The sequence below is a fragment of the Poecilia reticulata genome, chromosome 7, assembly GCF_904066995.2.
Source record: "Poecilia reticulata chromosome 7, P_reticulata-male-v2, whole genome shotgun sequence".
NCBI lineage: Eukaryota > Metazoa > Chordata > Actinopteri > Cyprinodontiformes > Poeciliidae > Poecilia > Poecilia reticulata.
In genome coordinates, this window is record NC_088836.1 from 23,735,444 (window position 1) to 23,759,534 (window position 24,091).

The window sequence follows — 24,091 nt, forward strand, 5'->3', positions numbered from 1 at the left end:
ATCCAGTAGACTTGGTTCGATTGGAGACCAAAGTTGCAACATTTGCTACATTTTCAAACTGCAATGTGTCAAACGAACCCTTTGAAAAACCTGTTTACCCTCCTAACCTGTGGTGGCGCTGCAAACACAACTACTGAAGGAAATGACATGAAAACATGAGTACAACTTACTTCTTCACAAAATGTAAACAAAAATGGAATAGCGCCAGATCTCAGTTGTTGCAGGATTTTTCTTTTGTCTTTGGTAAACGACCACAAGCCATTTCTCTCATTGGTGTTAGACTCTTTCGTTTGTTTTGGTTGAATTTACCCAGAATGCCCTGCTCTAAAGTCCACCTCCAGCTTTGGAGCAGTCTCTATTCTGCTTTGCATTCAAACAATTCACTTCAACCACCGACCTAGGATGTATTTTTGTTTTCTCTTTTGGGCCACATCCGAATTCATTCACAAATTCACACCTCCCCAAACGAATCAGACTTTCTAGTCAAACAAACTAGATTTTGATTAAAGTGGACCAAACTGGGCTGGTGTGAATTCACCCTAAATGGTAAGAACCACAAAACGCACTTGATAACTAAACTCTTTGGGGTGGCGTTGACATTCTTTTGTTTTGTGAGGTTTTTTGCAAAGCAACTTTTCTGGACTCTGTAAGTTCTTCTCCCTGTTCTAACTTACGACATTTCCTACTGAAAGTCTAAAGTTTTAATTAATAATATTTTCACCCTGTTGGATAAAGTCTCCATGTAGATAGTGTCCAAAACTGAATCATTTGAAACTTGAGTTTTCATCACAATTTAACATTTTCAATCAAAGCAAGATTTCCTTATAATGCTCAGCACTAATACCAAATATATATTTAAAAATAAACGTACGTAAACAAAGAAGAAAAATGAAGAGATGATTTGTGGAATCAATACTTTGAATCTTCATTTTAAACAAACAAACAAACCGTTGAACAATTTACTAAGAATGTGCAGTGGTTTGTTTCTTTTTCATAGTTTCTGCTGAATTGGAAGAGATAAAACAATTCAGCAAGTAGAAGATTACCTTTAAAACAAGTTATCTGTAAAAGAAGTGCCTGTTTAGAGAACATTGTCTTCTTGTCTATTGGAGCAATCACCAGCTATATTACTGCTTCATCCTCTTTTTCCCCATACAAAATCCAATACTTTCCATTAAAAACAATTACATTTACTACTAACCTCACATCATTTAGAGTTTTCCCCCCTGAAAATAAAGACAAAAATTGTGAATCATTAAAGTATCTGTGCAGCTAAATGACTAAAAAATATTTGTCATTAACTAGAACATTTTGATTATGTAGTTTTTTGGGAGTTTGTGGGAACAAGCTGTCACGGCTGTAATCTCATCACGCTGTAAAAGTGACGTGTCAAATGTCAAACCTCCAGAGAGATACCTCTTCTCACATCCGGTCTGCATGAAACAACAGCAGTGCTAGTTTCAAGTGGGGTTCCTCACCACTTGATGAGTCACTGACCAAAACCCAATGCCAGTTTTCAGATCAGTTTAGTGAAGGAGCTGTTCAGGCTGGGAAATTTGAAAGTTTTTGCTTATAAATACCAAAAAAGTGAGATGAACGAAAACGTTTTATGGGATGTTAAAGATGCGTGTTTATTAAAATCTATCCCTCAGACATTAATGGACTCCTGACCGCGTGGCTTCTTGTCTGGCTACGCCGAAACACAGACTTGATATTTACGATGGGGTGATAGTGTGTGAACTGGCAGCGCAGCCGCTGCAGTGTGAACCGCTCGGCTGTGATTTGTCACCGTGCCGGAGCTGCGTATTTGGGGCTTACAGGGTCTCGCTGCACAGTGTCCCGCTTGTACGTCATGCCAAGGACCTGAGGGCTCGCTGAAGGTCAGTGGGCTGAATGAACCGCTCCGGCTGGACAGCAGTGTGTGTCTCTGTGCTGCTCTGTGACAATGGGAAGATTACCATGATATAAAGCAGCAACACTCAGATCTCTGTGCTCTTTCACAAGGGACACTTTGTACTTTTCTGCTCTGGTGGGGTGACGGGGGTGAGGCCAAAAGGGAGGACGGAGGGAACCGCAAAGGGACGGGGGGCAGGGGTTGTTGCGGCTGTTTGCCTCTTTTACTATCTTAGCTGTTTTACGACAGTCATCTCCTCGGAGACGAGTTATGTAAAGCATAACAGGAGAGCCATTAGGTGAAAACAATGGGAGGATATCAGACTTAATGATTGCTGATTGTCCGAGGTGTGCATTCGTTACGATATCCTTTCACTTATTTGTCCTGCTGCTGAATCCGTTCTCAGCAAACAACATCATATTGTGACTGTTTATTATAAATTCAATACAAATGAGGGGGCAAACATCAGGGCTCGATGGGAACTCAGTGTTTACAGTGCTGCGCCTAGCCTCCTGCATGATATATCGTAGCGTTATCCATCACAGACCCAGCGTTGTTTGCCATCGTTGAGCGAATGAATGTCATGAGATAGCTGCGGCCCAGCGAGAGCAGCATATCTTTGAGGTCGTCTCTGTATTGTGTGACACGGTTATTACATTGTCATCAATCACTGCTTCATGCTTTTCTGCAAGTATTTCCTCTTTCTCCAATAACTCATTAACCTCAGGGACGCTGCAGCGCCGATGAAGGCCGTGGATGATTCCAACGCTGAAACGAGGAATCCTTCTGGTTCGGGATGTCTCATTTCACTTCCTGCCTCCCTTTTATAATAAGATAAACAGTGTTTGTTTTATTTCTGTAGCAGACTGGAGAGTCAAAGGGTATTTCAAGAGGAGTGTTTCCCATCGTTTAGATCAAGACTTGGATTTTGTAGTAATACTAAGATTATTCAGATTTTTCATGTGTTGTTAGTTTTGTGGTCAACTTTTGTGCTATATGGATTTTTATTCTTTTCAAACTCTGGCATATTTTGTGATGTGCATTGTCTCTTTGGAATCAAGTAAACAACGACAACAACATCGACTACATTAAAGATAGTTTTTTAAGGTGAGGGAAAACAAAACTGAAGCATCTGAAGCAGAGCACAGACCTGCAACACATAGCATGTAGCCTATTGACCACGGCATGATCTCTATGCTTAACAGGCTGTCAGCACATTCTAATAATTCAGAATCTAATATATTTATCTTGTCCACTCACCCATATCAGTGTATTGTAAAGAATCTCATTTGTTTTCTTTCTCCAAAAGTGTTTTCCCGGTTTTTAACATGAAATCTGGGCATTCGATTAGCTTAGCCACTCCATCCTGTCCATTTAAGGACCAGCCGCTGAACTTAAGTGATTCCTACAAGCTGCAAAGTTTTCACTGATTCTGATTGTTATACAGCATTCAACATCTGGCAGGGCTGGGTATTAGTCTTGGTGTTACCGTAACCCTCAACCAACAATCCACACTGGCAGGTTTAAACATTTACAAAGCCTTTCTTTTCTACAGATGTCAATGTGCCTGAGTTGATGCTAATTGCTGTAACAATAGAAGATAAACTAAATAATAATGTGGCGTTACATACAATGGGTAAAGCGGTTTGCACAAACTTCCAAGTTTAAAGGAAGAGCTCCTTTCTGAATGTTGAATTTATTAGTTTTTGGTGTTTTTAAAACCAACTTTTTCAGACATGTTTTGTTTGATCTTTGGTTTGTCTGTTTATTGAACGGTGACAGTTTATAAATTTTAGCGTGTAGATTTGAACCCGCATTTCTTGAAGCACGACAACAAATATTAGTAACATGCAAAAAGCAACACAAAACATATCTGCAGTTATTGTCATGAAATTGCTCATTACTTAATAAAAGTTCAAACTGAAAAAAAAACACATGAAAAATCTAAAAAATAATATGCACCTAAAGTCACAAATATAAACTTTCTTTACCCAGATATTCATTTAAGGTAGTTTTCAATAATCTATGTGAACAGTATTGTAAAGTATGGTTATTTGACTGTAGTAAATGTCTGTTAACAAAAAGCATTTTGGTTTATCAGGCTTCATAATTGTCAAATTGGTCCAAACGGGGGTCAGCCATAGTTTGTATCAAAGTCTTCTGAAAACAACAAACAATGAAACAAAAAAAACATATTAGATTTCCGCATTTTAGGCAAATTTATTTGCATCAAAATACTTATCGAGCAAGGAACGATAACTGACATTCCTGGTTAAATAAACTGATATGAAATGGAAGCAAGAATGAACTTTATTGCAACCGGTGGTTACAAAATTGGGTACAGTAACAGGCACATTCAGGTTCACTGCATTTACTCTAAAAACTAGAGAGAAAATCAAGTTGGTTGGTTAACAAGTTAAGTCCAGCAGCTTCTGCAACACGGTGACAGAAACAAAGGGGGAGGAGCTGTCAGTTACCGGTTGCTACGGTAACCACCAACTGCCAAGAGGAGCTTAACAGAACTTATGCAGCAATAAATGTCAGGAGAAAACAAGTTTTTGACGAAACAAAATGAATCTGAAGAAGATATAAACCAATTTTGATAAATGTCACATCTATAATAATGCTAAAATAAAACAAAACCCGGCATGTTTCAAATATTACACTATGGTGTATTTGAAACATGCGGGGTTTTGTAATATTTTTAGCACAAGTTTCCACCCTTATTTGGGGGAATATTTTTAGGGCATCTTTTATCACCGAAACCTTTTAATAAACTTGTTTTCGTGAGCTTCTTGCTGGAATTTCACAATAACAAATTACATTCTGCCAGGGTAATATTCAGTGGGTCATAGGAGGAGCACGCGTTAGTTAAATGTCTGTTTAGCTTTACGGCAGGTCAGGTTGTGTGTGCTGTAACACCAGTAAATTTTATTTACGGATTTTATTGTCTGTCTATTGGCAACCGTCGTTCTTAAAGCTGTCTACTTGAATCTGAATCAGCCAGATTAATGCCACATCTGAACACGGCCACAGAAATTCAAAACAGTCTCAGATCTTGTTTAAAGAGCCTTGACAGTGACATGAAAGCTCTGGCTTTTTCTGGTCGTTAAAAAGTCCTGTGTCCTTTGTAAACATGCCTCCTTTAGTCTCGGTTGTTTACAAAGCAAGCATTTTAGTGGATGCTGTTATTTTCTTGTGTTTTTATGTTTGATTTTGGTCTCCTTAACATGAATTCTTCGTGATTTTTCTTTTGTGACTTGGTTTTCAAGACAAATACTTTTAGATAATCAGTTGTCAGTCAAATTAAAGACAAACTGTTCTCACAAAATGAGAATATTTTCTGCTTTTGGGACCAACATATTCCTCGCATGCTGTTAACCGGAGAAACATGACCCTCAACAAAGGGATCAAAACTTGCCAATATTCTAGAGTTTAACATCATTTAACCCTTGGGAGTCAGTGTTCTAAATGGCCGTTTTTGACTAATTTTTGATTTTACCTTTATATTTCTTAATAAAAACCATTAATATTGCTTTATGTGCTATCATTTTTTTCAGGACAGCCTGAACTTTGTCAATTTACACATATTTTTGTCATTTGGACATACTGACATTGCATTTTGGGCCTAAAATCACACAAAAAAAGAAAATTCGAGTAGGAAAAGTTTTTATTTTTGTCACTGTGAAACCCACAAATATGTATAACAAATATGTTTTATGGTTTAGAATTCTAAAGTATACTCTATATTTCAAAATTAGTATGTACAAATATAGCAAACAACTCATGTATATTAAATTATTATCAATAAAATGTAGGTAATCCATTCGTTCCTGTGCTACTATTTACAACATATCAAATCAAGATTCCAAAAAATGTATAACTTTCCTAAATATATTTAAATCCTGGGAATTACTTCTCCTGGCAATTTTAGCACACTATAAATTTCAAAATCAATATGTACAAATACAGGAAACAACTCATGTTTAGAAGATTATCATCAACAAAATGTAGGTAATTCATTCATTTGTGCACAAACACATCACTTTGCATGGAAGGGGCACAGACAAAATATTGTTTTGCTTCCAATAGTCCTGAATACTGGGCAGTGAAACTACCCAGTATTCAGGGTAGTTTCACTGCCCTGAATACTGGGTATTCAGGGCAGTGACCAATTTTTTTGGTCAGTAGACCAAAAAAATTGTACAGATCTTCCATTTCAATGTCATTCCATTTGTACTTTTTCCCTAATGTATTTTTTGCTGCATTTTTGTTTGTGTTGAGGCAAATTGTTTTCACTGTGTCAGTGGCAAAATATAATAAAAAAAGATCTTTTGGACTATGAGAAGACAGGTTGTTTATTTGGACACCGGGTGTTCGCCGTGGCTGAAACCTGCTTTACTCCCGGCACACTGTCAGGATTCTCCTCCGTCTTCCAGGGATCACTGTGGCTCAGCAGCGCCACCTCTCGGTGATCGAGACCGCGCAGTTGCACAGCGCCGCCTACTTTTCAGTTTCGATCTTCGTTTAGCTACGTTTGTCCCTATGTTTGTCCCTACCTCATCTTCTTCCTGATACCCATGTTCTCTCTCTCTTCCTGATATGAATGACTGAATCGCTACATTGTCATCAGAATCCTCGCTCTCTGCTTCAGACTCAGACTGCGAGTCTCCCTCATCTTAGAGCTCAAAAAAGAGCTTTGCTGCCTGCTCCACATTCATTCTTCTCATCATTCTTTACAGAAAAAACAAAATACAATGTCCGAAATACAAATTACGAGGTAGATCGTCTGATATCACAACTATCTGTTGACGTGCCTCTCTTTTTTTCTGTTCTCCGTTCCCGCGTTACTTTTTTTTTTTTTTTTTTTACTTTTTCGCGCCGTTACTTACGTCACTTACCTTCGTTTATCTGCAACAAAATGTGATCAGATGCTTATCAGTTGAATACGTGAGCTTGAGTGAGGGGATCTGTTGTATTCTTTGTGTTGCGAGAGCTCCGTCTCACTGTGGAACGGAGCGGGTTTTACAATTTCGCTAATTGAAACAAATATGGTTTACATATTTAAGCATAACTCCGGTTTTACTTGGCCTATTAACACAATTTAAAAACTGTTGTGTAGTTTAACATGTGCACTTTAAACACCAGTAGAAAGTGAGACTGGGGGAGGCGGAGTCTTGCTGCTACGACGCGCCAAATCAGACATGTAAAAAAGACTCGGATACGCGTCAATTGACTCTGAAGGGTTAAAGGACAAAATTCATCCGACAGGTACAAAAAAGGGCTGTAGTTCAGTCATTAAACCAATTCTTTGTGCAGACTATTGCCTAATGCAATCAGACAAATCTTGTTACGAAAATGTTGAACCTGATTACGGTGCATTCATGCATGAAAATGAGCATTAGTGTGTTTATTCTGATGGGGATTGCCTGTGTTTTCTTTCTTTCGCTGTTGTTGCCAGCTGAATCTGTCACGTCGGACCTGCGGCGATTCTTGCGCTCAATCTTGAGGGTCTCTGGTTTGTAAATGTGGACTGCTTCATGGTCCACTCTTGAAATTAATGGCATTTTGTCCCAACAAGTCAATAATAAGCCGTTCAGGGTGAATGATTGTTTCCTTGACTGTACTGCATGTGTGTTTTTACAGCTGCGTGGCCGTTCCAGGATCTTATTGTGTGCTTTTCTTCATGCTTGCACAATCCAATTCAACACAAAGCCGCCAGCAGCACCTGGAAGTGCAGGAATTATTCATAGAAACTTTTTCTGATGGAGATGTCCTGTTGCATGCAAGCTTCCCTTGTCTGTAAGTCTTTTGTTTTCCTGATCTTCAGCTGAAATCAATTAGCCACAGCGGCACAGTTTGGACATTAATGCATAAAGTCGTTCCACCCATCATTCCAAACACACAAGCGCCCCACGTTCTTTTTGTTATGGTCGACGCCTTCCCTTTTTGTCGCTGTCAAATGTTTGTCAGAACTGCTGCTGTTTGTTATTCTCTGGGAAGTTACATCACAAAACAGCGGTCCTGCCTTCACGTGTGGGTGTCCGTTCGGGCGTGCAAGCTGACATGTACTGCATGTTCTTCTCCCCGGCGTTCGATCAGACAACTGCAGCAGGCACATTTCAGGCACTCAAAAGTTGCACACTGGTCTCTGCAGATAAGCTTGTCGATGACTTCTTCGGATTTTGTCACATTCTTCACCCCGGAGTTATTTGCTTTGTGGCCTCTGACAATGGTTAGCCTTGCTTTGTGAGCGCTGTTGACACGACTGCAGCTAGAGGTCAAAGACTGGTTCCTAAAAATACCAGGCCCTCGGCATCTCTGCGAAGCGTTGCGTCACAGGGATCGGCCTTATCAGAGCTTGCGTCAGAGCAACAGGCAGGCCGACGCTCCGTCCAGCGCTTCTCTCTGGATGCACACAAGCCTGGATTTTCACAGCCAGTCCAGCGTTTTTGTTATCTTACGCTGATTTTTTTAGTGTGTGTGTGTTAATGAAGGATTACCTGATGGATCTTTGAGCTCTGGCCACAAAAAACAACTAAAAATCATTAAAGTTTAACTCTTATTTCAAGTAGGTTCATTCATTTGTAAGGTTGTAAGTATGGTGCCTTCCAGATGTGTTCAGCCACACTCTCCTATATAGCAATATGCCTTCTTTCATAAAGACAGTATTTGTGGATTGCACCACTAATAGTGATTTTGTTGACTGATTCTCCCACCTGAGTAGGGCTGTGTGAAATGTCGTACCATGATATTCGATTTCCAATTGTAAGTTATTTTTTTCTCTCTTAAACATTTCCAAAAAGCGGGTTTTATCTCAATCATCTCTTCTGTGAGTTGTATGATGGCTTATTAGGGCCAGGTTACAAAATTTTTGATTAGCCATAATATTGGCAGAATAAAGATGCAATTTTACCAGAAGAATGTCTTATAAGTATAAGAAAAAAGTTATTTTATTGACAAAAACGTTTGGATTATTAATTTTCTGTAATGTTTGACGTTGAAGTTCTCCCATAATTACTACTTTGTTCTCCTAATATTACAACTGTACTGTCATTAAAAAAAAGAGTCATAGCCTGACCTTTATATATTCCTTCTTAGAGTTGACCTGAATTCAAGGTCCAAATAAGTAGAGGCTGTAAAACAAGATGGCGGCCTTGGGCGTGCGACATCACTCCAAACTACGTAAATCTAAATTTGTATTTATTTTATTTATTTATTTCAAACAGGCTGTTAAAAACAGAGAAAACAAGGAATCAGTAAGGAAAGAGAAAACGTGCAAAATGATTAAGAACAAAATAATTAGCTTACCTCTGCAGCAATGCACTACAAAGAGTGGAATGGTGAAAAAGAAAATCCAGATTTTCCAAAAATCTCTTTATTTCTACACCTGAGTTATTCTGCAGCTCCTCCAGAGTTACTACACGCGGCTACTTGTCAGATATTAAAAGCTTGGGGTATTGTTTTGAAACTTCACCTGTCTGGTGGATTCATTGGTGTTCACCTTACTGTTTGTTTAATAATATTAATACACTAATCACTCATCAGGTCAATAAAGACAACTGGTTGCTCTTTACTTAGGGGCATCAGAGTAAAGAAGATCGAAAACAAATGCACACAGCCCTTCCCAGATCTTTATTTGTAGTCATTTGCCTTCAAACATAAAATCCACTGTAGTTTTGTAGTTGTAATTTCTAAAACAAATGTGAAAAAGCAGCTGGCTTATGCAGCACAAACCAGACATAAAAAGTCCAGTAAATTTTGCCAAGAATTTGTGCATTTATGTCACAGCAAATCTCCCAGCGAACCCTCAGGAGCAGCTGTTCCAAGCTTCGCAGCAGCCTCCGAGTAACCTTGTGTGCTTTCTGCATCTAGACGATAGACTCGGAGCTCAGCGGAGGAAGTGTCAGCCTGTGATGATCACCTGTGCAAAGCCGCCGCTGTAGAACGTGGCCGTACAACGGAGGAAGGAAGAGGCAGGCGAGGTGGTGCGTCGAGACACGAATCTGATATTCTCCCCACGCGCTCCTTCCACAGCCTCCTTGATAAATAATTTGTGTGTTTAACTTGGCCGCGGCATTTTAACGAGGATACCTGTCACACGCGTGCTTCGCTCACGGCTGGGATTGGGTGCAGACGGATGGGATTCCTCAAACCTGAAACACAGAAAAATACGGGCCACATACAAAGAAGGGAATCGAGATTTACATCACAGCATAAACGCGTTTAACATACTTTGTCGTTGTGTAAGCGTTTTATTATTACAAAGTGACATTATTATATGCGAACAGACACACACGCCGCCATCAGCAGTCAGCCAATCTGCTCTGGGGAAGCAGTTGTTAGTTTAGCATCACTTCTGAGACTGACAGGGAATAAACAGCATTGCTAAGTGTCTCCGTCAGCGCTCGTGTCGAGTTGGTCCAGTGGCTGCCATGGAAACAGCTACGACTCAAGCAGCCGAGACCCAGTTTGTTCCCTGTTGACTGAAGTAAAATTTAAAAAAAAGGGGGGGGGGGAGAGAGGAGAGAGGAAAATGGCAAAAATCAGGTCAAAATTGATTTGTTGCGTTTAATTTTCCCTCTGAGGAAGTGGAAGCTTCAGGGCAGGTGCTGGAGCGAGCTGTGGAGATGTGGCCCTGTTTGGTTGTTTGGATGGATTTCTGCTTTGTTTTCCTCCCTGTCCACGGTCCAAATGAGCCGGTCCATAATTAAACATGGCGATGACGGGGAAGAGGTCACATGAGAGGAGGTGGGGGGGCTTCGCAGGAAGATGTTTGTCAGTTGTCTGTTTCAGAGGAGCTTATCTGTGGTCGGCTTGCTGTGACAGGGCAGCTTTGTGTCCGTGCTGCTGTGGAAACATGTGCTTTGGGACTCAAAGTAACACAAATCTTCAGGAATAAATGCTTATTTCGACTCTGTAGGCCTGTTAGTAGAGCTAGGTTTTTTTCTTGTCACAAATAATATCTGTGAATGTCACCATACAGTTGAAATTACAAGTAAATGTAGTAGAGTAATGCTGGTTGTGTAAATTAATCATTTATTAAACATTGTATGTTCAAAATAATAGCAGTCAGTAAAGTAATTTATGCTCTGAATAAACATGTGGTATTTATTTACATGGTTATGGTGGATTCACAGACATTCACAGAAAATATTAGCATGATTCATACCAGAATAAAAAAATACTACTTTGATTAAAAAGTTGATGGGAGAGTAGAAAATACATAACCCAAAATGAATCAATCAAATTTAATTTATATAACAAGTAACATTGGCAAAAATCAGCAAATATAATCTCATTTGCTCAAAAATGAAAGCCAAAAGAAAAAAATATAATTACAACAGAGAGATTAGTCAAAAATAATAAAGACTCAGCCAATAATTAGCTTCAGGTTGGTCAAAAGTCAATGTTTACTTTAGAGAACGGTGGCAGATAGAAGACGTCAAGCCCCCCGTAAACCATTACTTGTGAAAAAAAGGTAGCTGAACTCTTCAAATATTATCTATGTTATTAATTCTGCTTACAACTTTTCTAGTTATTTTTGCCCACACAAATGAATGAATGTAATCAAAAAGCTTGTTTTCTACCTTGCAACTAGAAACACCAAGCAACGAAAAAAAAGGCTATGATGCTACATAGCATGTTTGCTATTGCTAGTAGAAAACCAGAAATATTAGCATTTATTTGCTATTGATAGCTAGTATTAATTTTATCATCATAGCCAGAAGCGTTTTACTTTAAGGATAGAATCTGATGCTAGCTAACTTCAAATAACATCCAACTGTTTCCATCTATAGTTAGTTACTACTAGCATATTAGCTAATGCTTGCTTTTCAGAGCTAACATTAGATTTAAAATTCAAACCAGGTTAAACTTGCCTTAAACTATTTTGCATAAATCTTTTCCAGAGATCTATTTTTAATATACATTCACTTAATATTTAGAAGTAAATGTTTGTTCTTTGTAGTTGGTTTTGTTTCTTTCCAACTCCTTTACATTCATTTGACAGCATTTGGGGAGGGTTTTTGTTGTCCCGGCTGTCCCTCAATGTGTTGTCTGTTTGCCATATGTGAAACTGGGAAGCATTGTGGGAGCGCCATGTGTCTCAGAGAAAAAGAAAAGACTTCAAGAAGGTCTTTAGTTATATGCAAATGTATGTCTGATTTGCATAATAACAATAAAAAAACACATTTTGGCAACTCCAGCACCAGAAAGCCTCAATAGTCACACTCTCTCCACAGAAGTCACACCCGCCCACTTGCAGGAAGAAAAGTGTGGCGTGTAGCTTTTCAGTGTTAGGACCCTCATCTTGTCCCCGATCCATAAAAACCTGACTGAGAACGATGACCTTTAGCAGTATCAGGTTCAACTGTCTTTACATTACAAGGGGATTGATCGTGACTCAGCTGAGCATCAATTATGTAATGTGTGGTAGGGTCTCGTGTTTCACTGGGATGCCTCAGAAATCGGGTAAACCTCTACTGCCAAAAATAAAAAATCAGAGGTATTGAGACAGAACCTGTGTTGTAATGTTTGTACATTCTGATAGAAGAAACAGGAACATTTTCACTCCTCAAGGATGATTTATTGAGTCTATTGCGTGTTTGAAAACATGTTTTTCTAACAATAGATAGAAAATTTGAAAAGCAGGAATGAATCTTTGAAGATGTATCGCAGCCACTTCCTTTACTTTACCCTATATTTCTGGATTAAATACACAAAATAATCACAATTGTCTTTATAAATTGCTTGTATATTATAGCTACTTATAGATTCAAAAGTAAGCTACAATAAAGAAATGACTGGATTTGTTTATCATTTGCTGGAACAAATACAGTTGGTGTCAAACTAGAGCTTGGATTTTTATTTGTTTAACTGATTTATTATAACAACGTTGTGATTTTTTTAAATCTTATTTATTCTTTGTTGGTGTTTTTTTTTCTTCCAAACTGATGCAAAACTAGCTCCATTTTTCACCACCAAAACCTATAAAATTGGTGCTAAATCAGCACTTAGTCTTTTCTGGAGGCTGGCTTAAGGCACCAATAATCAGTAAAAATGTTAAATATTCTCTTTCATTCTCAATAATTTAGAATAGCATCAACAAAATCTCAAAACTCCGACTTTAATAAAAAATCAGGTCAGCATCAACATAAAAAGATTTATTGGTCTCAGTTGTTTGGTTTAATATTGCTCATTATATTGTTAGTATAGATTAATGCACTAAACAGATCTATGCTTGCCATCCCTACTTTCATTTATCTCTAATTAAATTTTTGACTTTTTAACATTGAAATAGTGAGAATAACCAGTCGGTTTCTAAGGTGTGTTCACAACCATCAACCATCAACAAATCAAGATTAATGAATTAATCTGGTGATGTTAACTCGCAGGGATTAAGGATCAAATACTGTGATGTTGTCATCCTGATCAGTAATCCTCCACAGGAAATTAAATTAAACACAGGGAGGAACAACATTTTACTGGAAGAGATGTTTTCATTGACGTAATGATGTGACAGATCTTTGACTGTGGGAAACTAAATTTTAGTTCCTGAAGAAACTAATTAAGAACCAGTCTCTTTCACCAGGCCTGATTTTCTACTGAAGCCCTTTGGCGGTCTGTAGCTCTGACAAAATTTACTGTAACACTTTAAATTTCATGTGTTTAAGGGTAAAAGTATGGCAGTAACTCCAGATTCTTTGAGCAAATGATCGATGTTGTCCCCTCTGACTTGCCATACAGATGTCATGGTAATGTTATGCATGGTATGTATGTTCTCTCTGTAATGCTTCTGGAAAGTATTTGCCATTAAAAAGGTTACTGCAAGCCTCTAAATATGGTTTTAAATTTATTGCTGCCATTAAGCAACATTTACACAACGTAAGCCAGAGACCAGAGCTTTGACAGAGGTGCGTTTGATTTGTTAACCAGGGACGTTTGTGAACTTTGAGAGCTATTAATGGCTTATCTCAACTCTCTGAAAGTGAACTCTGCTCAAAAAGACTTTCTGGTCATTTCAGAAAGAAACAAAATTAACTTAACTTGAACATCTGGATGTTAAACTACTGACGCCACTTCCTGTTTGTGTGTGTTTTTCAGAAACTTTGCTGTATTTTCTTTAAAAAGTTTAGTTGGTGAATATTATGTTTTACAATTTATAGTATTCAAATGATAAATGTTCTATCAGTAAAGTAAATTTAAAAAAAATCATGTTAATTCATATGATGTAGATTTGCTAGGCTGTATATCTTCAGAAACTTGAGACTTAACTAGAAACTTCCCCTGAAAAATCTAAATTTTCACCTGGACTTAGAAAAACTGACCTGAAGACGTCTCTATTCAAAATCCTGTCCTTTGGAGCCACAGTCCTGACAGTTTACATTTTCCTGCCCTTCTGATTTAGATGCTTAAATTCCTCCAGTGCATTTCATCAGCTTCTGCAGAAGAATGTTAAGTGTTGTCTAATCCTCCTGCGGTCTGAAGAGACAAGGCCCTGTGTGCGGTCCACCAGGGTCGCACTGACCCTGCTGCGTTTGATTTAATGAGGGTTTTTTTTGGTGTGGTTTCGGGAACTGACGGTCTGATGGGACAACCCCCTCACTGTCACTGAAATGTATTCCCTCTTGGACTGTGACATCTGCCGCGTTCTTCCTGAGGGTTGTGCTAAGTGTTTTTAAGCTAACATCGGGTGAAAGAAAATAATTTCATCACTTAGTATAAAAAAAACACAAAAAAAAACACGAGTGTTTTCAGCATTTTTCATGAGCCAACCTGGCTGATATGCTCCTCGGCTTGTCGGCCATGATGGCGCAAATCTGAAGAGGTTTCACTTTGTTCAGGTTCATACTTGTGTGGTTGTTCATCATTTACTCCCATAAAGTCGTACAGCATCTTCATAATAATAAAAAAGACTTCTTCTATTTCCCCCAAAATCACCCCACTTCAACATTTATTGACAAGTTATTTTAGTTTCATGTTAGAGAAATGTGCTCCTGGAAAGATTTGTGGCAGTGTTCCATTAAATGATATTCATGCAATATGAATATTTTGATATTTTAACATTAAAATCAACTGTGTTGAATTAGGACATTATCTAAAACTTGTAGATTAACGTCTTTGATGTCTGGAGTTGGATACCACCACCATACAATGCATTAGAAGATGTTGTTTCTACTATACGATCATATAAACGTCTTGTATGAGTGACTGTTTTTTTTTTTTTAAATGTTCAACCACAGCATGTTTTGACCAACAAGAGACTCTCGCTTTCTGATTCATCATGTCTGCTGAGGCCTGGATGTTGAAGCTTTTGTTTTGCTCAATCAAACACAGACACATTATGTTGTTTGTTTTTAAAAGAAACAGCAGGATCAGCACTTTTACAGTATGACTGTAGTTAAAGATGTGTTGTAGGAATAAGAGGTAAAATCAAGCAGAACGGATCTCTCTCTGTTTAAATGACACTTCTTCATGTCCGTCACAATGTTGACAGAACCTGGAGACTAAGAACAAGACAAAGACTAAGAATAGCTCCTGTCACTGAAATTTATTCCCTCTTGGAAACATCCTGAAAACTAGTTTCCTGAGAAACCTTCCTCTGCGGTTCATGACAGATTTGCTCCACAGGTGGTTCGTCTCCAAAATATTTCTCCTTTTCTACCACTTTGATGGTGCTTTATGCACCGTGAAACACAAACGTCTGCCTGTGCGGCATCGGGGTCAGCTGACGCTCCGCTCCAGACGGACGGTGCGAAAACCGCCCGGCAGAGTCGGAGGAGCAGGAAAAGAAGGAGGGGTTTGACTCTTTATCTGTGCTCTGGGTTCTGGTCATTTTAGATAAGGGCAGTGCAAGCTGTGTGTAGACATGACGCTCAGTCTGAGTACACAAACCCAGCAACTGCCTGGCACCAATATTCCCTGTGAGAAAGGCTGAAAGTGACACTGAGCTCATAGGGAAAAAATGAACAAAATGAAAGAGTATAGAAATAATTACATGCACTCTGAAGTGAAGATCTGTCTTGTAAAAGAGATTTTTTTTAATCTCAAACCTGGTTTAATAAAGGTTATTATTGTATAAAGGCAAACATACAGGAGTGACTCTTAAAAGACGTTTGAAAGAATTGACTCTTCTCAAATGTTTTTCAGTGTAGTTATAATCCATTTTGAAATAATAATAGTAATACTTTTATAAAGTGCTTTCAGTCTAAACAGAATACAAACCACTGACAAGGCCTAACATGAGAAACACTAAAATCTCCATGATAAAAACGCTTTTTAGTTTTTGACAGACAAGTTGCTGCATTTTCAATAATCTCAGTGAGTTTATATAAGCTGGATGAACTTTGAACTATAGTTGTTAAAATCCTTTTATTATTAAAAATAACATTAATAAGTGTGTTTTTCTGTTTTCGGTATAAAAATCACTCTTCAGATTTAACCCTCGCTGTGTTTGTTGCAAGCGTTGGCTGCACTGGTTGCAGGTTGGTGATGATCTACTGAATAGATCAATTCAATAAACACACATATTAACAAGCAAAACTGTTCAAAACTGTCCAATAAATTTATTCTTTCAAAGAGATGAAACAGGAAAATAAAGGGATTTGTTCATTTAGCATTCTATATTGATGAAACATAAATAGGCATCCAGGAAGTCAAAACAAAACTAACCAATCTGACTGTTTTGGTTTTAATTGCCTCCATTTCTCCTCCTCCCTCGTTCAGCCGGTCGCTCCTCGCTGAACCTGAGGAGGGGATTCTGGCTCTTTGGAAGGAGACTGAGGAATGTGGGTGAGAGTTGCTAAGTGAAAGCTGGACTGGCATCTCTGATAATTCACAGCCTCCGTGGGTGTTAGTTTGAGGCCAACACCAAGCAGAACCTTTCACAAGGCAGAGAAAGAAGCTCTGGCAAACAAACGAAGCCGGAGCAACGCATTAGTAGCATCGGGATATTAGAGTCATCGTCGTGTCGATGTCTGTCATGCCGAAGATGCCTCTGATGTTTCCTGATTTCGAAATGTGGTTTTTTTATTGAGGGTTTACTGAGTAATTTAAGGTTAATATTTGTTTAAAATTTAGAGCAGTACTTGTTTCTTCCTTCCTGTTTTAGGTTTATTTATTAGCAAGCATGCATCCTGTGAATGTACTAAATCAGGCCTTAAAGATATTGTTTATTCTTCATTTCTGGGCAATGTGAAGGCCCAAATAAAGTCTTCTAATGCAGCACTTAAGGATATCCTGTATTCTGGGCTGTGCAGGGTAAAATTAAATAAATCAGATGAATTAAAAATAAAGGTAAATCAGACATTATGAAGCAGATATTTAATGGAAGGTTAGAAAATAGATTGCTTGTGTTGATTTAGAGGTTTTTTAAATCTTCATTTTACAAAGTTTTCTCAATCAGAACTTGGCTAAGCCAATAGCAACAAGAGAGAAAACCAGAAGGATTTTCCAGTTGTTTTAATGTTTTCCAAAGGAAAATATCCATAAAAATGTTGTTTCTGTAATTGTACAAGCTGGAAGTGCAAAGAAACAGTTTAATAACTCAGCTATTATAGTCATGGCAGCCATTTTGGATTTTGGGTTTAGTGAAAAAACGTCAGACTTCAGAAACCAGCTTTCTTTTTTTCCATCTTTTCTTTAATTACATTTTTCCGATAAAGCACAAGAAATGGAAACGTTTCACTGCAAAAGCAAACAATCTTACCAAGTATTTTAGGTCTAGTTGTGCCAATATCTTGGTGCACCTGAAGTAAAACACAACTAACTTTTGTGAAGCAGCTTTTGAGCAAGATATAGGAACTTTTTAAGCAAATAAATCATTGATATTGATTTTAAAAACCAGTTCTGGTACAAATTATTTAATTTGTAACATTTCCCAAGTTATAAATGAAATAATCTGCCACCTTTTAAATCAATATTAAGCCATTGTTTACTTGAAACAATCTTGCTCAAAAGTTATTCGTAAGCTAGTTTTGTTTTAAGTACTACGATGTTTTCACTATCAATAGACCTAAAATGCTTTGTGTTTTTGCAGTGTTGACAGCCATTGATGTGTTTTCTTTCCTCAGGCAGAATAAGTAACTAAACTAAGGAACAGTTTGAAAATCCCTGCACCGTTTCCTGAACTAGGTAACAGTTTCTTTGACTTCTTTTTCTCCTTCTGACACCTGTTGGGCTGCATATGATTGAGAGGCGGCGGGATGAAAGGAGGGGACACGTGACCTTCTGCTGCGCATTGTTAACACACGGTTAAGCTGTTATTGGTTTGAGATTGCATCATTTTAGATGAAAATTGAGATGAAACTGGGTCAAGATTACCAACAGTCGTTCACATACTGCTTTCCGGCTGCAGACTTTAAAGCACTTTAAAGTTATTGGGTTTTCAGGGAAATACCTGGCATTAGTATCGGGTTGGAAATCTAGCAAAACACTGTGTATTTCTTAAACGCTGCGACGTAAAACTCAGAAAACAGAACCACTAAGGCAGAAACCACTCGATAGCTGTGATGGTAGCATCAGTCATGGAAAGTAGCGGTGGGTTTGTCATTCCTTCCGTGACTGTGACCCGTTCGTGATGTGAAAATATTGATTATAGCTGCAGTAAATAATGGGATTCTGATGCAGCACATTAGGGTTCTTTGTCTCCTTAGAAAGAGCTGAACATTTAATTTGTCCCAGCTCTCCCACTCACTCCCCTAGTCTGAAAAGGGGCCGATGGCCTTAAAAGTCCATGTTTATAGACTCACTGTCAGGATTGTGAACTGGCTGATGAAATACATGAGCGCTGTGTTAAATTAATCACAAATGCGGGAGAAAAATTATAAATATATTACTGGAATATTCCATTAGCTCTCTGTCATTTTCACCTGCTTTCACTGCTCCGATATTTTCGCTTCACCAGCACAGATTTAAGAGTAGAAGGCGATGAAAGTTTGAAGTTATTGAAAAGAAAAGAAAGGAAAACATGTACAATTCACAAATGAAGTAAGTATTTTTTCTAATTCTGAGTTTGAGTTGTATTTTCATCATGTTGGATGTTTCGCTGTGGGAACTGAAAAAGTAGGAGCTAATATTTGAATTCACAAGGGTAGAGGTCTCCAGAGTGACTCTTGTTATGTCTTTTGCTATGAAGCTGGAGTTAAAATTCATAGCTTCATTCATTCATGTATCATTTCATCATCGATCAAAGTCAAAACTACAGTGATCACCTTAATAATACTGTGGGAAATTAGACTCAAAAGCTTTATTTTTGTCCATAATTGCCATAATTGATCAAAATGGCAATCCGTTTCTGACGTTAAGCTAATCCAAAGCGCACTACCGGGTTCACCACCATTTTAGAGTGGCCTAGTCAAAGTTCAAAATAGAATGTGAGACATCTTAAACAAGCTGCTCATTCTCAAATACCCATAAAAGATGTCACCTAATCACAAAGGATTAGGTTTGTTTGAATAACTTTTCTTTCTGTGAATAAATGGTAGAATTTAAAAACAGTTTTTTATATTTACTCATGTTGCCTTTGTCTGATAGTAAAACCTGCTGGGTGATCGGAAATACATGTGACAAAACACAAAAAGGAGGAAAATAATGTATTCTCCACACTATAAGTCACATCAGTCAAAAAAAAAAGTGTTATAAAGATAAAAAAAACATATATAAATTACTGGATCAGCCAAATTATGTAAAGACTGTGAATTATAATCTGGAAAATACGGTACGTTTGCATGGCTGTTCCATGAAAGATCATTTAAGAAGCCAAAACTTGTAGTAGAAACACTCAAATGCTATTTGGCAGGTAGGAGAGTTAAACATTTTTTTTTAACTCTCCTAAAAGTTAACTTATTATTACATTAATAATCCCAGTTATTAATGTAAACTGGGATTAGAAACAATCCAAGAAAAAGTCCTGGAAAAAGTGAGACGTGAGGTGGGTAATCACAAACAACAAGCATATTCAGGAAAGAAACATTTGCAAAATAAAACAGCTTTAAATGTTTAGGAGAAATAAATATATTCAGATTATTCTAAAAAAGTGGCAGGAAAGAAACACATGAGAAAAAAGAGCCCACCACACACACACACACACACGCTGTGTTTGTTGGTTTGATTGTGCCGTGCAACATATTTACAGTTCTGATTATGAAAAGAGCTGATTATCGATTCTGCAATGCATCCATACGGCCGTGCAGATCGCTTATTGATTATGCCGGCATATCCTCTCTAAGTTGGCAGAGGCTTTTTGTGGCAAAATGCACTTTAATCTACGCTGCAGAGTAGCCAGTATTACTGCTGCTTCCCCTGTCCAGTGGCGTCCACAGCATCTCTTACATAAGGCCATTTTGATATCCAGGGATTAGGGCCTCTCCACAGACCAGCCAGTTGGCTGTTTCCTCCCGGGTCAAACCTCGGCGAAACGACAACTGCTTTCATTACAGGAAACAAAACAAATTAAAAAATTGATACACGATTTGTTCTCATGCTCACAAAGTGATCCTGATGTGGCTAACATAGAGCACAGAGGAGGGATTTTAATGGTGGACAGGAGTCAAGATTAATGAGTGTGTTGTTGAAGTGAGCAGGTGTGCTCTGTGCAGGTAGCAGGTAAACGCTGCTGAAGAGGTGGAGTGCTGCTGCATAAACACAGGACATGACTGTGTGCTCTGTAAACCCACTCGTCCATGCCCTCTTAAGAAAAGCAAGCAATTACTTTGAGGCTCGTGCGCAGGGTGTGACTCCAACGTCGTGGGAACCTATGCTGATGTATGCTTACTGTCGCTGCAGACATTTGCATATGGAAATAATAAAAAACCCTTTCTGCACACGGAGGCCTCTGCTCCGCCATCCCCGCGTTCCCACGTCCACCTGGAAGCAGGCGCGGTGCTGCAGGTTTCACTTTAGCGCCGCGGCTGGTTTTGCTTGAACAGTAAGAGTAAAGTAAACAGTGCTGAGCGCTCTGAGCCATCTGCCTAATGTCGCTGTGGCCCATATCTGCTCCCCTCACCCCTCTCACTCACTCTCTTCCTACCCCTGTCATCCTTACATTGTGTTTTTCCTTCCTCTACCCGTTTTTCTTGGTACCTCTTATTTCCTTTTCCTACCTCCAACAGCTGTCGTTCTTCAGTTTTATCTGACTTGTCCATTATGCTGCAGATCCTTTTTTTATAATCCACTTTTTGTTGACTTTCTTTGTAAACTTGTTAATGCATTACCCATCTGTTTCTATTTTTGTTTCCACACTGACTCTATTCTCAGAAGTTTCTAGGAACCTCAGCGCAATAAACCCGAACTGTTTATATCCAGTCTCCTTTTAGCATTTGTTGTTTGATTCGATATCTTTATCTTTATCTCTTTTGCTTTTACCTTTGTTCTTAATGTCTGTGGAAGAGAATAAAACAGAGTAGCAGAATATTCACATCTTAAAGATTTCCAAAGTGAATTTAATAACCTGAAGCAAATATAACTTTATAATCCATATTTAGTAATGTGAAACATTCCTTTAAAATTAAAAAGAGTAATATGATCTAAACAGTTGTGTGAAAAAACGTTCAGGAACAGATGACACATGTTTTATTCCACAACAGATAATGGTTTCTTTATTTGATGTGAGCTGGTTGAGTTACCTTTTCTCATGTTTATGTAAAGTTTAGTTATGAAGCTGAACACTTTGAGGTTTTATGAATAGGATTTTGCATAAATGCTGTATTTGTAAAGAGCTTTGCAAGAGTGTTTGCATAATTTAAACGTTTTCATATTTTGTCACATTACAACCAAAAACCTTGATGTATTTTATTGGGATTTGGCTCTTTGGACCGTCCACTGTTGTTGTTAATGTCTCCTAACATGTTGTAAAATGTTAATGTTAATAACACTAAACATTTCAAAGAATCTACTAATGTTTTTGACAATGGATCTTGTAATAATTGCAGGTTTTTGCAGTTTTATAGTTTTTAAAAGTATCAATAATATTTTCTAGATCAATTTATTTTAACCACTTGTGATTTTTTACATACTTTTTCAGAAATATTCATATTCAGTACAAGAGGAAAATGTATGCAACTCTTTTTGCAAAAATATTTACTTTTTCCTGTATTTTAGAGCTAAAAAAATAGAAATAAGAAATAAAATAGCATCTCTTTATAAATGATGATTAAATTATTTATTTATTTTAGTAGCTATTTATTGAATTAATAAGTTGAAACTAAAATGAGTTAAATCCAGCGTTTTGAACTGCTGCACAGTGGTATTTTTCCCAGCCTTTCTTAATTCCTCTGGCCTGGATGACTGGATGTTGATGGAACAGGCTGTGCTGCAGGTCAAAACAAGAACTTGAAATGTTTCTGGTCAGCTATGCCTTTTGTGATGTCATCAGGGACTTGCAAGGGAATGTAGATTTTTTTATTTATCCAATAACATTTCATAGCAAAAATAACAAAACAAACAGAAAAGTCTGACCACGATGTTCTCCTCAAGCCATTTACAGAGAGTCTTAATAGTAACTTTAAAGTTTAAGTTTTAGCTTTATGGAGTAATATCGTAAATTGATCCATTTTGTAGTGTCAGCTAGCTGTTTCATCTGCACATCATTGTGTTGTCTTGGTTTATATGTTGCAGTTGTCTCCACTATAAAGTATCTCAACCTTTGTGTATTCCCCTTTTCAACCAGTAGATGGCACTGTGACACATTTAGCTTCAGCAGCTGCTAGAAGAAGCAGAAGCACAAAGTCCAAAGGAGTGTGAAACATTAGAGGACCTTGTGGTTGTAAGCCTCGTCTTTGCTCCTGCTGGAGTTTAATTCAGGTCATATTCCTCTCCCAGAGTCTCTGCGTGTCCACATGCGGCCTCCGCAGTGACGAGCGTCACGTACAGCGTGGAAACAAGAGCTCATCTTTTAAAGGAAGTGGCCCAATGTGGGGTCGGCAGCTATTCCCACGATGCAGCTGAAAGTTTTTATTGTGCACTGGAGGTTATCACATTGTCTCATAAAAAAATGCAGGCGCTTCTGGACAGACCGCAGTATGGAGGCTTCATATGAGTATGAACAGAAACAGGCCCAGTTTCACCGAGAGATTTAGACATAAACAAAAGAAAGATGCAAAATAAAGGATGTTGTAAATATTCCCTCGTGATCTGACAGAAAAGTTAAATGTACAGAGAGAGATATCTAGTATAGTAATTTATATTCCTTGTGTTTGAATAAAATAAAATACTAAAATATTTTGTATGTGAAAGATTTTACAGTTATAGAATGCTATTATTACAAAACAATTATCAAACTAATGTAATTTGTTTGGATTAAATGTAATTGAACAGTAAATTATGGAGAGTAGAAGGAAAAATATTTGTTAACTCTGTCAGTAACTCCTGAATAAAACTGCTTAGTCGCCTTCAAAAGTTGTGAAATCTGTTAAGGGGAGAAAAGTCAATCCAGGCACGGAATAAAGCAAACGTAAGAGAAGAAAATACAAAATTGAGATCTTTGCTAGATGTGGAAACATCTATAAAAGGACCAAAACTAACAATCTGTATCACTCTGAACATAGAAATACCTGGTGGAGAGTGTATCATGCTGTGGGAGTTTAGTTCTTCAGGTGGGACTGGGAAGCTTAATTAGAAGATGGATGGAGCTAACTAAATGGAAACCTGGGAGAAAAGTAGGTAGATGCTGCAGAGACATGAGAAAAGAGTTTGAGGAGAACATCTGGTCCACCGGTGTCAAACTCATCTTTGTTTTGGGCCAAATCAAGATCATGAATGCTCTTAAAGGGCTGGTTCTGCCAGAATGTGTTAGTAAAAAATTCTGTTCACAAATTATCAATGAAATCTTGAAATTAAATAATATTGTTGAACATCTTCTCAGTCCCTCCAGGATTTCGTGATATTTCTTGTGATTTTTGGCAATAAAAATCAAAGTGTTTTCGGTACCAAAACACTATTTGCGTTTATTTATGACGTTAATGCAACTTTTTATTACTTACTGTACAGATCATGGACTACAAACTGACATCAGTTAGGCTGAGGCAGCAGTTCAGTACAATTAAGAAAGTTTTTGACAATTGTTGACTCCCGATTATGTAATAGTGCAAAAAAGTGTGAGGATTTGTTGAATTTCCATGATAATTCTCAAGAAACTGGAGGGACTGATTGATACAATTTGGCAACAAAGACAAAAACTGCAGTGATTTGATAGAAAAC

General features: G+C 37.9%; 1 protein-coding gene across 2 annotated transcripts in view; it reads left to right on the plus strand.

Moving 5' to 3' along the window:
* The window catches only part of adcy6a (adenylate cyclase 6a), a 51,990-nt gene that overhangs the window by 8,881 nt on the left and 19,018 nt on the right, over positions 1 to 24,091 (plus strand). The gene's annotated exons all lie outside the window — the stretch shown is intronic.